The sequence below is a fragment of the Xenopus tropicalis genome, chromosome 8 (assembly GCF_000004195.4).
Source record: "Xenopus tropicalis strain Nigerian chromosome 8, UCB_Xtro_10.0, whole genome shotgun sequence".
NCBI lineage: Eukaryota > Metazoa > Chordata > Amphibia > Anura > Pipidae > Xenopus > Xenopus tropicalis.
In genome coordinates, this window is record NC_030684.2 from 38423020 (window position 1) to 38434659 (window position 11640).

The following is an 11640-nucleotide window of genomic DNA, read 5'->3' on the forward strand; positions in this document are numbered from 1 at the left end:
TATGGGGCGAGTATCTTTTATGAATGGTGTTTATGCTTTTTCAACTATTTGTTTGTAAATGAGCCCTTGTATGTATATTAACCAAGGGAAATCCCCAGTACAGTGCAACAATGAGCAGGGTGAATATTACCCCAAGTGGAACACCACTACAAAGCAATAATGAACTGACAAAACTACAACCAAACTTACAAGGCAGAATTAAGAATTGGGACCTCCAACATTTTTAATCTTCAGAATGAACCATCCTCTTGCTTTATGCTCAAAAAAAATGAGATGAAAAATATTATACAATAAAAATACTTGCATACTTAAAATGTCACATTTCTATGCCCATTCTCCTGCGCAAGTACTTACTTATCCCTTCTGAGATAACACTGTTGGGATCATTAGCAGCCAGAATATGTGGATTAATTGCAACTCTGGGAATATCCTGTAGGGGGGGTGTGACAGGTCGGCCTTTGGTATTGCACTTGTAATTCTGGCTCAGTTTGCGCTACTGATTCATATGAGCACAAAGTGGCTGAGGGCTTTCTAGTCCCCATAAGGTTGTAACAGGATTCTCACTGGGGAGGGGTGGCAAGGGGGGGACTTACAGGATAACTATATGTTTTGAATAACTGCAGATTTCTCATATTTCACAACTGTTACTAATAATTTTTTTCTGTCAGTAAGATAACTGCCTGAGTGTCAGCCGGCCCTCTTGCCATTTGCCTTGTATGCCTATACCGTGCCCATTACTCAATTCTATATGAGAGGAAAGGATAGATAATGGTATGTAAAAGGAAGTAATTAAGAGACTATAGAAAGTGAGTGACAGAGAAGGGGAGAGTGGGGCTAAGGTGTAAGGGTTTCTGGGGGGCCCCTGGCACCCCAATCCGACACTGAAGGAAAGGGGATTCCACATAAAAATAAACTTCCCTGATACAGGAAATCTGGACAGTTTATTTTAAGCAAAACTTTATTTGTCACATTTTTATTACATTGTGAATACGACTGATGAATAAGGATTTTAGAAATGAATAACATTTTTTAATTACCAGTAAAAATATACAATTAACAAGCAGAGACAAATTAGAATTACCCTTCACCGTTTGCTTTGAGATAAATTAACTCAACACTTTTCCGTATCTTGCGCAAATTTTTTGTACTGAACGATCGTAAACGGCGGGAAAACCTTTCTGACTTTGATCCTTCTGTGCATGATTTTGGAAGCCTCCCATAGGGCTCAATGGCACTCTGCAGCTCCAACCCGGCCCAAGGAAAGTCTCCCATAGGACTCAATGGCACTCTGCAGCTCCAACCTGGCCCAAGGAAAGCCTCCCATAGGGCTCAATGGCACTCTGCAGCTCCAACCCGGCCCAAGGAAAGCCTCCCATAGGGCTCAATGGCACTCTGCAGCTCCAACCCGGCCCAAGGAAAGTCTCCCATAGGGCTCAATGGCACTCTGCAGCTCCAACCCGGCCCAAGGAAAGTCTCCCATAGGGCTCAATGGCACTCTGCAGCTCCAACCCGGCCCCAAGGAAAGTCTCCCATAGGGCTCAAATGGCAACTCTGCAGCTCCCAACCCGGCCCAAGGAAAGTCTCCCATAGGGCTCAATGGCACTCTGCAGCTCCAACCTGGCCCAAGGAAAGTCTCCATAGGGCTCAATGGCACTCTGCAGCTCCAACCCGGCCCAAGGAAAGCCTCCCATAGGGCTCAATGGCACTCTGCAGCTCCAACCTGGCCCAAGGAAAGTCTCCCCATAGGGCTCATGGCACTCTGCAGCTCCACCTGGCCCAAGGGAAGTCTCCCATAGGGCTCAATGGCAGCTCTGCAGCTCCAACCCGGCCCAAGGAACCTCTCCCATAGGACTCAATGGGCACTCTGCAGCTCCAACCCGGCCCAAGGAAAGTCTCCCATAGGGCTCAATGGCACTCTGCAGCTCCAACCTGGCCCAAGGAACCTCTCCCATAGGACTCAATGGGCACTCTGCAGCTCCAACCCGGCCCCAAGGAAAGTCTCCCATAGGGCTCAATGGCACTCTGCAGCTCCAACCTGGCCCAAGGAAAGTCTCCCATAGGACTCAATGGCACTCTGCAGCTCCAACCGGCCCAAGGAAAGTCTCCCATAGGGCTCAATGGCACTCTGCAGCTCCAACCTGGCCCAAGAAAGTCTCCCATAGGGCTCAATGGCACTCTGCAGCTCCAACCGCGGCCCAAGGAAAGTCTCCCATAGGGCTCAATGGCACCTGCAGCTCCAACCTGGCCCAAGGAAAGTCTCCCATAGGGCTCAATGGCACCCTGCAGCTCCAACCCGGCCCAAAGAAAGTCTCCCATAGGGCTCAATGGCACCCTGCAGCTCCAACCCGGCCCAAAGAAAGTCTCCCATAGGGCTCAATGGCACTCTGCAGCTCCAACCTGGCCCAAGGAAAGTCTCCCATAGGGCTCAATGGCACTCTGCAGCTCCACCCGGCCCAAGGAAAGTCTCCCATAGGGCTCAATGGCACCCTGCAGCTCCAACCCGGCCCAAGGAAAGTCTCCCATAGGGCTCAATGGCACCCTGCAGCTCCAACCTGGCCCAAGGAAAGTCTCCCATAGGGCTCAATGGCACCCTGCAGCTCCAACCCGGCCCAAAGAAAGTCTCCCATAGGGCTCAATGGCACCCTGCAGCTCCAACCCGGCCCAAGGAAAGTCTCCCATAGGGCTCAATGGCACTCTGCAGCTCCAACCCGGCCCAAGGAAAGTCTCCCATAGGGCTCAATGGCACTCTGCAGCTCCAACCCGGCCCAAGGAAAGCCTCCCATAGGGCTCAATGGCACTCTGCAGCTCCAACCCGGCCCAAGGAAAGTCTCCCATAGGACCCAATGGCACTCTGCAGCTCCAACCCGGCCCAAGGAAGTCTCCCATAGGGCTCAATGGCACTCTGCAGCTCCAACCCGGCCCAAGGAAAGTCTCCCATAGGGCTCAATGGCACTCTGCAGCTCCAACGGCCCAAGGAAAGTCTCCCATAGGGCTCAATGGCACTCTGCAGCTCCAACCCGGCCCAAGGAAAGTCTCCCATAGGGCTCAATGGCACTCTGCAGCTCCAACCCGGCCAAGGAAAGTCTCCCATAGGGCTCAATGGCACTCTGCAGCTCCAACCCGGCCCAAGGAAAGTCTCCCATAGGGCTCAATGGCACTCTGCACTCCAACCCAGCCCAAGGAAAGTCTCCCATAGGACTCAATGGCACTCTGCAGCTCCAACCGGGCCCAAGGAAAGTCTCCCATAGGGCTCAATGGCACTCTGCAGCTCCAACCCGGCCCAAGGAAAGTCTCCCATAGGGCTCAATGGCACTCTGCAGCTCCAACCCGGCCCAAGGAACCTCTCCCATAGGACTCAATGGCACTCTGCAGCTCCAACCCGGCCCAAGGAAAGTCTCCCATAGGGCTCAATGGCACTCTGCAGCTCCAACCTGGCCCAAGGAACCTCTCCCATAGGACTCAATGGCACTCTGCAGCTCCAACCGCGCCCAAGGAAAGTCTCCCATAGGGCTCAATGGCACTCTGCAGCTCCAACCTGGCCCAAGGAACCTCTCCCATAGGGCTCAATGGCACCCTGCAGCTCCAACCTGGCCCAAGGAAAGTCTCCCATAGGGCTCAATGGCACCCTGCAGCTCCAACCCGGCCCAAAGAAAGTCTCCCATAGGGCTCAATGGCACCCTGCAGCTCCAACCCGGGCCAAGGAAAGCCTCCCATAAGGGCCAATGGCACTCTGCAGCTCCAACCCGGCCCAAGGAAAGTCTCCCATAGGGCTCAATGGCACTCTGCAGCTCCAACCCGGCCCAAGGAAAGCCTCCCATAGGGCTCAATGGCACTCTGCAGCTCCAACCCGGCCCAAGGAAAGTCTCCCATAGGAAAAGTGGCACTCTGCAGCTCCAACCCCGCCCAAGGAAAGTCTCCCATAGGACCCAATGGCACTCTGCAGCTCCAACCCGGCCCCAAGGAAAGTCTCCCATAGGGCCCAATGGCACTCTGCAGCTCCAACCCGGGCCCCCAAGGAAAGTCTCCCATAGGACCCATGGCACTCTGCAGCTCCAACCCGGCCCAAGGAAAGTCTCCCATAGGGCCCAATGGCACTCTGCAGCTCCAACCCAGGCCAAGGAAAGTCTCCCATAGGGCTCAATGGCACCCTGCAGCTCCAACCCGGCCCAAGGTCCCAATGGCACCCTGCAGCTCCAACCTGGCCCAAGGAAAGTCTCCCATAGGGCTCAATGGCACCCTGCAGCTCCAACCGGCCAAAGAAAGTCTCCCATAGGGCTCAATGGCACCCTGCAGCTCCAACCCGGCCCAAGGAAAGTCTCCCATAGGCTCAATGGCACTCTGCAGCTCCAACCCGGCCCAAGGAAAGTCTCCCATAGGGCTCAATGGCACTCTGCAGCTCCAACCCGGCCAAGGAAAGCCTCCCATAGGGCTCAATGGCACTCTGCAGCTCCAACCCGGCCCAAGGAAAGCCTCCCATAGGCTCAATGGCACTCTGCAGCTCCAACCTGGCCAAGGGAAGTCTCCCATAGGGCTCAATGGCACTCTGCAGCTCCAACCCGGCCCCAAGAACCTCTCCCAATAAGGACTCAATGGCTCTGCAGCTCCAACCGCGCCAAGGAAAGTCTCCCATAGGGCTCAATGGCACTCTGCAGCTCCAACCTGGCCCAAGGAACCTCTCCCATAGGACTCAATGGCACTCTGCAGCTCCAACCCGGCCCAAGGAAAGTCTCCCATAGGGCTCAATGGCACTCTGCAGCTCCAACCTGGCCCAAGGAACCTCTCCCATAGGACTCAATGGCACTCTGCAGCTCCAACCCAGCCCAAAGAAAGTCTCCCATAGGGCTCAATGGCACTCTGCAGCTCCAACCTGGCCCAAGAAAAGTCTCCCATAGGGCTCAATGGCACTCTGCAGCTCCAACCCGGCCCAAGGAAAGTCTCCCATAGGGCTCAATGGCACCCTGCAGCTCCAACCTGGCCCAAGGAAAGTCTCCCATAGGGCTCAATGGCACCCTGCAGCTCCAACCCGGCCCAAAGAAAGTCTCCCATAGGGCTCAATGGCACCCTGCAGCTCCAACCCGGCCCAAAGGAAAGTCTCCCATAGGGCTCAATGGCACTCTGCAGCTCCAACCTGGCCTCAAGGAAAGTGTCCATAGGGCTCAATGGCACTCTGCAGCTCCAACCCGGCCCAAGGAAAGTCTCCCATCAGGGCTCAATGGCACCCTGCAGCTCCAACCCGGCCCAAGGAAATCTCCCATAGGGCTCAATGGCACCCTGCAGCTCCAACCCGGCCCAAGGAAAGTCTCCCATAGGGCTCAATGGCACCCTGCAGCTCCAATCCCGGCCCAAAGAAAGTCTCCCATAGGGCTCAATGGCACCTTGCAGCTCCAACCCGGCCCAAGGAAAGTCTCCCATAGGGCTCAATGGCACTCTGCAGCTCCAACCCGGCCCAAGGAAAGCCTCCCATAGGGCTCAATTGCCACTCTGGTAGGGCAGCTCCAACCGCGGCCCCAGGAAAGTCTCCATTAGGACCCAATGGCACTCTGCAGCTCCAACCCGGCCAAGGGAAAGTCTCCCATAGGGCTCATTGGCACTCTGGCAGCTCCAACCCGGCCCAAGGAAAGTCTCCCATAGGGCTCAATGGCACTCTGCAGCTCCAACCTGGCCAATGAAAGTCTCCCATAAGGGCTCAATGGCACTCTGCAGCTCCACCCCGGCCCAAGGAAAGTCTCCCATAGGGCTCAATGGCACTCTGCAGCTCCAACCCGGCCCAAGGTAACCTCTCCCATAGGACTCAATGGCACTCTGCAGCTCCAACCCGGCCCAAGGAAAAGTCTCCCATAGGGCTCAATGGCACTCTGCAGCTCCAACCTGGCCCAAGGAACCCCTCCCATAGGACTCAATGGCACTCTGCAGCTCCAACCGGCCCAAGGAAAGTCTCCCATAGGGCTCAATGGCACTCTGCAGCTCCAACCTGGCCCAAGGAACCTCTCCCATAGGGCTCAATGGCACCCTGCAGCTCCTCCAACCTGCCCAAGGAAAGTCTCCCATAGGGCTCAATGGCACCCTGCAGCTCCAACCCGGCCGCAAAGAAAGTCTCCCATAGGGGCGAATGGCACCCTGCAGCTCCAACCCGGCCCAAGGAAAGTCTCCCATAGGGCTCAATGGCACTCTGCAGCTCCAACCCGGCCCAAGGAAAAGTCTCCCATACGGGGCTCAATGCACTCTGCAGCTCCAACCCGGCCCAGGAAAGGCCTCCCTTAGGGCTCAATGGCACCCTGCAGCTCCAACCCGGCCCAAGGAAAGTCTCCCATAGGCTCAATAGGGCTCAATGGCACTCTGCAGCTCCAAACCGGCCCAAGGAAAGTCTCCCATAGGACCCAATGGCACTCTGCAGCTCCAACCCGGCCCAAGGAAAGTCTCCCATAGGACCCAATGGCACTCTGCAGCTCCAACCCGGCCCAAGGAAAGTCTCCCATAGGACTCAATGGCACTCTGCAGCTCCAACCCGGCCCAAGGAAAGTCTCCCAATAAGGACCCAATGGCAAACTACTGGGCATGTCAACCCCGGCCCAAGGAAAGTCTCCCATAGGGCTCAATGGCACTCTGCAGCTCCAACCCGGCCCAAGGAAAGTCTCCCATGGACCAATGGCATCTGGCAAGCTCCAACCCGGCCAAAGGAAAGTTTCCCCATAGGGCCAATGGCACTCTGCAGCTCCAACCCGGCCCAAGGAAAGTCTCCCATAGGGCTCAATGGCACCCTGCAGCTCCAACCGGCCAAGGAAAGTCTCCCATAAGGCTCAAATGGCACCCTGCAGCTCCAACCGGCCCAAAGGAAAGTCTCCCATAGGGCTTCAATGGCACCCTGCAGTCCAACCCGGCCCAAGAGGAAGTCTCCCGCATAGGGCTCATGGCACCCTGCAGCTCAACCCGGCCCAAGGAAAGTCCCCCATCATGGGGGCTCAATGGGCAACTCTGCAGCTCCAACCGCGGCCCAAGGAAAGTCCCGCATAAGGGCTCAATAGGCAATGCACTCTGCAAGCATCCAAACCCGGCCAAGGAAAGTCTCCCATAGGGCTCAATGGCACTCTGCAGCTCCAACCGGCCCAAGAAAAGCCTCCCATAAGGGCTCAATGGCACTCTGGCAGCTTCCAACCCGGCCCAAGGAATAGTCTCCCATAGGCCCAATGGCACTCATGCAGCTCCAACCTCGGGCCCAAGGAAAGTCTCCCATAGACGCAATGGCACTCTGCAGCTCCAACCGGCCCAAGGAAAGTCTCCCATAGGAACCCGATGGCCTCTGCAGCTCCAATCCCGGCCCCAAGTGAAAAGATCTCCCATAAGGGCCGAAATGGCACCTGGCAGCTCCAACCACGGCCCAAGGAAAAGTCTTCACCATAGGGCTCAATGGCACTCTGCAGCTCCAAGCGCCGGCCAAGGAAAGCCTCCCATAGGGCTCAAATGGCCTCTGCAAGCATCCAACCCGGCCCAAGGAAAGCCTCCCATAGGGCTCAATGGGCACTCTGCAGCTCCAACCCGGCCATAGGAAAGTCTCCCATAAGGGCTCAATGGCACTCTAGCAGGCTCGCAACCGCGGCCAAGGAAAGTCTCTCCATAGGGCTCAATGGGCACTACTGGGCAGCTCCAACCCGGGTCCCACAGAAAGCTTCCCCATAGGGCTCAATGGGGCGACTCTGGGCGCTCCAAACCGCGGCCCAAGAAAGTCTGCCCATAGGGCTCAATGGCAGCTCTGCAGCTCCAACCCGCCAAGGAACCTCTCCCATAGGACTCAATGGCACTCTGGGCAGCTCCAACCGCGCCCCAAGGAAAGTCTCCCAATAGGGCTCATGGCACTCTGGCAGCTCCAACTCTGGCCCAAGGAACCTCTCCAAGGACTCAATGGCACTCTGCAGGGTCTCCAACACGGCCCAAGGGATAAGTCTCCCACAAGGGCTCATGGCACTCTGGCAGCTCCGAACCTGGCCCAAGGAACCATCTCCCATAGGGCTCATGGCACCTGCTAGCTCCAACCTGGCCCAAGGAAAAGTCTCCATAGGGCTTCAATGGCACCCCTGCAGCTCCACTCGGCCCAAAGAAAGTCTGCCATAGGCTCAAGGCACCCTGCAAGCTCCACCCGGCCCAATGGAAAGTTCCTCCCAATAAGGCGCTCAAATGCGCATCTGGCAAGCTCAACCCTGCCAAGGAAAGTCATCACCATGAGGGCTCATCGGCACTCTGCAGGCATCCAACCCGGCCAAGCGAATAGGCGCTCCCATAGGGCTCCAAATGGCATCTGCGGCTCAACCCGGCCCAAGGAGTCTCCACATAGGACGCCAATGGCACCTGGCAGCTGCCAACCGCGGCCCAAGGAAGTCTCCCATATGGACCCAATGGCACTCTGCAAGCTCCAACGCCGGCCCAACGGAAAGGTACTCCCATAGGACCCCAATGAGCACTCTGCAGCTCACAACCGCGGCCCAAGAAAAGATCTCCCCATAGGACCGCAATGGGCACTCTGCAAGCTCCAACCGGCCAGGAAAGTCTCCCATTAGGCCCGATGGCACTGCTGCAGCTCTCAACCGCCCACGGAAAGTCTACCCCACTAGGGCCGCATATTGTCACTCGCAGCTCCAACCCTGGCCAAGGAAGCCTCCCCGATGAGGGCTCAAATGGCACTCTGCAGCTCCAACCCTGGCCCAAGGAAAGTCTCCCATAGGGCTCAATGGCACTCTGCAGCTCTCCAACCCCGGCCCAAGGAAAGTCTCCCATAGGGCTCAATGGCACTCTGCAGCTCCAACCCGGCCCAAGGAAAGTCTCCCATAGGGCTCAATGGCACTCTGCAGCTCCAACCCGGCCCAAGGAAAGTCTCCCATAGGGCTCAATGGCACTCTGCAGCTCCAACCCGGCCAAGGAAAGTCTCCATAGGGCTCAATGGCACTCTGCAGCTCCAACCCGGCCCAAGGAAGTCTCCCATAGGGCTCAATGGCACTCCTGCAGCTCCAACCCGGCCCAAGGAAAGTCTCCCATAGGGCTCAATGGGCACCTGCAGCTCCAACCCGGCCCAAGGAAAGTCTCCCATAGGGCTCAATGGCACCCTGCAGCTCCAACCCGGCCCAAGGAAAGTCTCCCATAGGCTCAATGGCACTCTGCAGCTCCAACCGGCCCAAGGAAAGTCTCCCATAGGGCTCAATGGCACTCTGCAGCTCCAACCCGGCCCAAGGAAAGTCTCCCATAGGACTCAATGGCACTCTGCAGCTCCAACCCGGCCCAAGGAAAGTCTCCCATAGGGCTCAATGGCACTCTGCAGCTCCAACCCATAGGGCACTCTGCAAGGCCCAAGGAAAGTCTCCCATAGGGCTCAATGGCACTCTGCAGCTCCATGGCCAAGAAGTCTCCCATAGGCTCAATGGCACTCTGCAGCTCCAACCCGGCCCAAGGAAAGTCTCCCATAGGGCTCAATGGCACTCTGCAGCTCCAACCCGGCCCAAGGAAATAGGACTCAATGGCACTCTGCAGCTCCAACCCGGCCCAAGGAAAGTCTCCCATAGGCTCAATGGCACTCTGCAGCTCCAACCCGGCCCAAGGAAAGTCTCCCATAGGGCTCAATGGCACTCTGCAGCTCCAACCGGCCCCAAGAAAGTCTCCCATAGGGCTCAATGGCACTCTGCAGCTCCAACCCGGCCCAAGGAAAGTCTCCCATAGGGCTCAATGGCCACTCTGCAGCTCCAACCCGGCCCAAGGAAAGTCTCCCATAGGGCTCAATGGCACCCTGCAGCTCCAACCCGGCCCAAGGAAAGTCTTCCCATAGGGCTCAATGGCACCCTGCAGCTCCAACCTGGCCCAAGGAAAGTCTCCCATAGGGCTCAATGGCACCTGCAGCTCCAACCCGGCCAAAGAAAGTCTCCCATAGGGCTCAATGGCACCCTGCAGCTCCAACCCGGCCAAGAAAGTCTCCCATAGGGCTCAATGGCACTCCTGCAGCTCCAACCGGCCCAAGGAAAGTCTCTCCCATTAGGGCTCAATGGCACTCTGCAGCTCCAACCCGGCCCAAGGAAAGTCTCCCATAGGGCTCAATGGCACCCTGCAGCTCCAACCCGGCCCAAGGAAAGTCTCCCATAGGGCTCAATGGCACCCTGCAGCTCCAACCCGGCCCAAGGAAAGTCTCCCATAGGCTAATGGCACCCTGCAGCTCCAACCGGCCCAAAGAAAGTCTCCCATAGGGCTCAATGGCACCCTGCAGCTCCAACCCGGCCCCAAGGAAAGTCTCCCATAGGCCTCAATGGCACCCTGCAGCTCCAACCTGGCCCAAGGAAAAGTCTCCCATAGGGCTTCAATGGCACTCTGCAGCTCCAACCTGGCCCAAGGAAAAGTCTCCCATAGGGCTCAATGGCACTCTGCAGCTCCAACCCGGCCCAAGGAAAAGTCTCCCATAGGGCTCAATGGCACTCTGCAGCTCCAACCCGGCCCAAGGAAAGTCTCCCATAGGGCTCAATGGCACCTCTGCAGCTCCAACCCGGCCCAAGGAAAGTCTCCCATAGGAACCTGGCCAAGGAAGTCTCCCATAGGGCTCAATGGCACTCTGCAGCTCCAACCTGGCCCAAGGAAAGTCACGATACCGAAGCTTGAATGAATCCGAACTCAGCGTGACAATACGAATTTTGTGGCGACAAAAAATTTGCACAAGATACGAAAAAAAGTCGCAACAACGCAAAAATAACGATTCATTATGAAAAAAACGCATTCGTGGATTGATAAATCTCCCCCTAGGCGTTGTCCTGGCAATTGGCGGGCAGCAGCAGCTGAGAAGTGAAGGCATCGGGCCTCCTGTAGCGCCATCACCTAGAACCTACTGATGTCCACTTACTCTAAGACCTTAGGCTAATGCCACACTTAGGGGCAGATTTATCAAATGTGAGTTTGGAGTTTAATACATAAAAACTCACCCACGTTCTATTCATTCCTATGGGATTTTTAGAAGTGTATTTATCAAATGGTGAGTTCTAACTTATACCCAATGATAAATACACCTTTAAAAATCCCATAGGAATGAATAGAACATGGGTGAGTTTTTATGTATAAAGCTCCAAACTCACATTTTGATAAATCCGTAACTTTTTTGCTAGCAGAGAATCCACTAACGGGAGCACTTAGCTCTCTGGCACTTGCACCAGGGTCAAAGTAAATGACCACTTACATCTTTGGTAGAAGTCTTCCATACAATCCCTCGGATTTCCCACTCAATGAGCACTAACGTTTTGTTGCTACATGGCACACACTGCTGTAGGTAATCTAGCCTCCCTTTCCATCAGTCTTAACAGCAGAGGGAAAATACTGATCATTATAAAGGATGGGGGGGTCACTTGCATGATCTTAGTGGTTGGCACGCAGCCTTCACGTAGGATTTTTATGGCGCCTAAAAAGGAAGCAGAATCCATTATAATCATCTCTATGATACAAGCACATACATTTTGAAACATTCCATAAAGGTGCAAGAGAGCTGCATAGGGTTAGAAAGAAATTAATTTTCCCCACCCAAATGTCAGAAAATAGGCAAATGGTCTGTAATAATTCTATGGGCATTACATACCGTATAACTCTATGGGCATTACACACCGTATAACTCTATGGGCATTACACACCGTA

At 55.6% G+C, this 11640-nt stretch overlaps 2 protein-coding genes and 1 long non-coding RNA gene across 6 annotated transcripts in view; 1 reads left to right on the plus strand and 2 right to left on the minus strand.

Moving 5' to 3' along the window:
- The window catches only part of cdk5rap2 (CDK5 regulatory subunit associated protein 2), a 280021-nt gene that overhangs the window by 163391 nt on the left and 104990 nt on the right, over positions 1-11640 (plus strand).
- LOC108645252 overlaps positions 1-11640 on the minus strand; it is a 74835-nt gene that overhangs the window by 38886 nt on the left and 24309 nt on the right. The window lies entirely within an intron of this gene.
- Positions 1-11640, minus strand: part of LOC108645253 — a 55627-nt gene that overhangs the window by 21728 nt on the left and 22259 nt on the right. For 2 of the 4 annotated variants that reach the window (XR_004219491.1, XR_004219490.1), the window contains exon 11: positions 11028-11410. The exons of the other annotated variants lie outside the window; for them this stretch is intronic. The gene's annotated coding sequence lies outside the window, so the exon portion shown is untranslated. Of the gene's footprint in view, positions 1-11027; positions 11411-11640 lie in introns of those variants that run through there. 4 annotated transcript variants of the gene reach the window in all.